Genomic DNA, 5,119 nt, shown 5'->3' on the forward strand with positions numbered 1-5,119 from the left:
GTGTCTGCAGCTGTCACCGAGCTGAGCCGCAGATAATACTTGGTGTTGGAAGAAGCCACGAGGATGGTGATGCGGCCTTCCAGGGACGGGTTGTAGTTTATATCTGAACTCCCGCTCCATACTCCCATCCACTCCAGCCCCTGGCCCGGAGCCTGCCGTATCCAGGCCCGCCCGTAGCTGCCGGCGATGGTGCCCCCGGTGACAGAGCAGCTGAGTGAGAGGGTCTCTCCGGCCTCCACCACGCCCGGGCCGGACTCCTGGAGCTGGAGCTGGGACCGGGCACCTGGGAAAAGCAGGGATCGGTCAGACTCCAACTCACCTGCCTCCTTCCCGAACTCGCGCCGCTTCCCACTGCCTCCAGCCGTGACTCACCTGGGGCCAGGGCCAGGAGGAGCAGCGGGAGGAGCGGGGAGTTCATGGTGCAGGAGGAGGAGGCAGCTCGGCGGATGGGGACACGGTGGTTGTGAGCTCCCGGGGGCCGCTACTTTAGCCCAGAGCCCGGCGCGGGGATTTGCATAAGGAGGCAGCGCCTACGGGAGGAGCGAGAAGGAGCCGATCAAAAGGCCCCTCTGCCTCCTCGTGCCCTTCCTGGACCTTCTCTCTCTGTCTCTCTCTCACACACACTTTGCTCCGTCGCTGCAAAGGAGGAAAACACGAAAGCCCGCAGGGAATTAAACTCTCTCACCCCACTCCAGTCTGTCCCATTAGTGTCTGGTTTATTCGTGTGAGCAAAGCAGGCGCCGAAGAAATCGAGTTTTGGGCCCTGGGACTCCAGTTATTCCGCACCCTTCCCTGTTCCAACCCGCAAACACTTACCCCTGATGCATTATTGACCTCCGCTTATTGGTTATTGATTATCAATTGGAGGCACAGGTAGGTAGCGAAGTGGGCGGTTACATGTTTCTATTGCCTTATTAAGGGAGAGGGTCCTTGGCGCCCAGATCCCCAGGAGAAGTTTGCAAATCTCGGCCTGGTATTCCCAGGGACAAGAGGCTCCGTTTCTGGAGGGTTTGCCCGCTGTTCTTTCCCCATAACCACACGCTGGCCAGGAGGGTTTGTGACACTTTAAATGGGCTCCGAGCGCTTCACACTGGTGGGCGCAGGGGCGCAGAGGCGGTGCCTTGTAGGCCTGGGAGGGGATCGGGAAATGTTACGTGACTCTGAGCCGGGCCATTCTCGTGGGGTTGCTGGACCCTGAGTCCGGCACATACACGGGAGCTTTGTGAGCAACAACCCCCGGTAAAGGCAATGGAGACTGACAGCCAGAGCCCCGCCCCCCAGTGTGACCAATGGCCCAGTCCCCAGGGTCTCCGCACTGTTGAAAACCCGCTTCGCCTTGTTAGAGCGGGCCCGGCTCTGCCCTGTGTCACTGTGTCTCTGGCACAGCACTAGGGGGCGCTGTCTGTAGGTGTCAGCGCGCGGAGCTGCAGCCAGACCTTGTTCCTGGCGGTGTCTGCAGAGATTGTGACTCGGCCCTGGGGGGAGGGGGCGTAGGCAGTTTCCCAATCCTCGTTTCTGCTGTCATAGCACCTCTGCCCCATGCGCTCCAGCCCCTTCCCTGCAGGCTGCATGATCCAGTTCCAGCCAGCGCCGCTATCCACAGTATCAGAGACAGCGCAGCTCAGGGTGAGGGTCTCTCCGGGTTTCGCCGCCCCCCAGCCCGACTGGACCAGTCGCACCTGAGCTAGGACACCTAGGAAAGGAGAAAACAAGCCAAGACAATACTAACCCCCTAACCAATCCAGGGCTCTGTTCCTAGTTCCCCTTCATCCCCCCCGGACACTCACAGCTGGGGGCGGCGAGCAGGGCAAGGAAAAGCAGCAGAGGTTCCATTCTTGGTCTCAGGCTGTGACAGCGCGTTGGGGGGTCCCCCGTCTCCTGCACCCCGAAATGGCACAAACAGACTGCACCAGCCAGTAGAATTGAGGGTGGTTTATTGCTTCTCCACGATACAGCATAGCACAGATGTAATCTGGTTACAGGAACTGGGGCTAAGAGGCCTCAGTGCCCCCTTGAGATGGGGGGATCCCAGCCCCCTCCCCAGTTCCTTCTTCCCTGCTTTCCAGACAGAAACTAACCCCCCCTCTCCAAGCCCTGCCCCCAGCCAGGGCAGCATTCCACCTCCCTTTGTTTCTCCCCATGGGGGGTTGGCTGGTTCAACCGGTATGGAGTCACCTTTGCATAATGAGGTTTTCCCTGCTGGGTCTTGCTCCAGACAGCAGAGGTCACCACAGCCCAGCAAGTACCCCCACTACGTCACACAAGCCCAACCCCGCGGGGAAATAAACTGATCATACTTAACAGAATGATAAACTTCCAAAGCTGAGCGAATACAATTCCTAGCGTCAAACATTAACTCTGATTTACACACTGAAGGGAATGGTTTTTGGGGAATCTGTCGCTTAATTTTTCATTGCAAAAACAGGATCGTCTTTTTTTCAACAACTATACCAGGGGAAAGCGCGCACACAGTCCCCCACTACCACAAATTGTGCAGTCGAGTTTCCTCTATTCGAGGAAATCGCAGGAGTCAGCGCACCCGCAGTGCAATGGGCGGGCCTCACCCTGGAAAACCCACCTTCCTGAGCGTGGTATTTCCCCTGCCAGGTAAGTATAAACTCTTGTCCCAGAGCCCCCGCCAGCCCTCAAGCGCCCCGAACTCTCACATCACGGTGGCTCCCACCTCCACCTCCAACCAACCCCGCCGGCACCGCTTCCCGCTACTGTCAGCTGCCCCGCCCCTGTCCCCAGACCCCACCCAGAGCCCCGCTTGCAAATTAGAGCCCCGCTCGTCAGCCCGCTCCCACTCCCACAGTGCTCCGCTCGCGCACACATCTGCATACGTGCACACGCGGCTCCGCCCCTCCGGATGGGCCACGCCCCTGACTGCCCTTGGTCCACACTCTCCAGTCCAGCCAGACCCGCCCCTTTAGCTGCTCAGCGGCCGGCAGACAGACCCAGGGGCCTCTCTCAAGTGCTGCCCGAGGGGCGGGGGGTTAAGGGAAAGTAGCAGGACGGGGGAGAAAGAGGCGCAGCAGGACGGGGCGCCCCGGGGAACACGCTCGGGATCTTCCTGGCCTGGGCGGTTAAACAGAGCCGCGTGGCCCCAGCTCGCTCCGTTTCCCACTGGTGTGACCCTGTCCCCTCCCCGGAACCAGTCACCGGGGGAGCTGGAGGCGCGTTGCTCTGCTACTCCCGCCGCGGCCAGTGAGTGCTGGGGTGTCCCCTGCTGCGGGTGCCAGGCCCATCCGCTAGCTACCCGGCGCGCCAGTATCTGGGGCCTGCCCCTTGCCCGTTCTGCCAGGGCACTGGGGGCATGTGTCCCTGTGTCCCCCACACATCGCCCCCTGCTCTCGCCCGTCTCCCCAGCTCCCAGCCTGGGCCAGCCGGAAACGTTCAGGGGGCAGGGCCCTTCTCGCCCAGAGCTGCCAGACGGACCCATTAGAACAGGGATTTGAGTCCCCCCCAGCTCCAGAGAGTGTCCTTAGGCCCGGGCCGAGTCGCTCTCTGGGTTCCATATCCAAAGTTCAGGTGCCCAAATGGACACGAATTGAGAATCCAGAATCTTTGTTCAGCTTTGCAGCCCCTCCCCAGAAGGAAGGGGGGCGGGGAGATAAAGAGGCACAGATCTGACAGGCGCTCTCCCAGGAACAGGGGAGTGACAGAGTCAGGAACCAATCCCTGCGACTGACTCCGAGCCCAGCCGCCTCACCCCAGTGCGCACGAGGCACGGCGAGTTTCTGCCGTTTGTATCATTTGGACTTTCTCGTTTAGCGGGGTGCGGGGATGGTCCTTCCCAGACCCCTTGTACCACGCGGGAATAAAGACCCGGGACTCAGACTGTCCCTGCGCTCTGTGTTCTCCTCTGACAGACAATTGCCCCGCCCGGGTCACTGCCCGACAGGAGCGTGTGGGCTGTTCGCATCCATCCCCGAGCGTGTCCTGATCTCTGAGGGGCCCCGCTCGCCTAGTTCTTGGCGGTGTACCCAGAGATAGTGACTCTGCCTTGGACAGACAGGACGTCGGTGCTTTCCCCGAAAGCTGGATACAAAGCCCCCACCCACTCCAACCCTTTCTCGGGGAGCTGCCGGATCCAGTTCCATATGTAGCTGCTGCCAGTGACGGACACACCCGAGACAGCGCAGCTCAGGGTGAGGGTCTCTCCAGGCTTCACAGTCCCTGGGCCCGACTGGACCAGCTGCGCCTGGGAGCGGACACTTGGGGAAAGGGAAACAAAAGGACGAAAGAATTAGCCACTGAACCAACCCACGGTTCTGTCCCTGATTCCCCCTCCCCCTTCTTCCCTTCCCCGTCTCCTCCACACTGACAGCGGGGGGTGGGGAGCAGGGCAAGGAAAAGCAGCAGAGGTTCCATTCTTGTGTCTGGGCAAAGACTGAGGCTCGAAGAACCCTGGGTTTGTATTTAAGCAGCAAGGCCTGGGCCGGGATTTGCATGCGGGTCGCACCCAGCGGATATAAGGTGACAAAGGGACGTCTAAGGGGGGAGCGCTGTCTGGCGGAGCCACCTGCAACTCGTCATCGCGTCCGGCCTGGGATGGGGCGGTCACAGGCGGTAGGAAAAGCCTTTCCCCTGAGTGCCATGTACCTTAGGACAGGGCTTAGCGGGGTTTGGTGCCCTCCAGCTGCGGCTCCTGAGAATAGAGATGACAGAGATTAAACCAAAGCGCAGAAACATCCTCCCCGGTGGAAATGAGCCGCTGAGAGGATGTGAAGGGGAAAGTGATTCCTTTCTGTTAACTCATGCCTTGCCGCGCCGACAGAGCCAACAGGGAAAGCGGTGGAGAGACCTGGGCATTGGGCAGGGGCTACGAATAAACAGGTGCCAGGAGGCAGGAGGAAATGGAGACCAGAAGGAACAATGCAGCGTTGGGGTTCGTGCCATGAAGAGCTTTGACTGCACCCGGGGGAACCCCCGAGTTAACAGGCAGGGGGAGCAGCAGTTTGTAGTTTGTGTCAGTGGCAAGTGAATCGCCTCATGGCTATTGAGTCCCGACAGCACCTCTAGGACCGCCTGACCCGAGCCCCAGCAGCGCACGGACCAGCGGGTTTCCCCGAGGATCGCTGGTCAAGCTGCCTACAGGGAGTGTTCCCAGGTACCG

The 5,119-nt window shown here is 60.4% G+C and overlaps 1 non-coding gene across 1 annotated transcript; it reads right to left on the reverse strand.

Annotated features, from left to right (window-relative positions):
- Window positions 1-2,451: 2,451 nt before the first annotated feature.
- On the reverse strand, window positions 2,452-2,615 carry LOC112547070 (U1 spliceosomal RNA). The gene has a single exon (XR_003090812.3). It is a non-coding gene; the product is annotated as a U1 spliceosomal RNA (small nuclear RNA).
- Window positions 2,616-5,119: the final 2,504 nt, after the last annotated feature.

This window comes from Pelodiscus sinensis, chromosome 30 (genome assembly GCF_052426305.1).
Source record: "Pelodiscus sinensis isolate ZL-2025 chromosome 30, ASM5242630v1, whole genome shotgun sequence".
In the NCBI taxonomy this organism is placed as follows: domain Eukaryota; kingdom Metazoa; phylum Chordata; order Testudines; family Trionychidae; genus Pelodiscus; species Pelodiscus sinensis.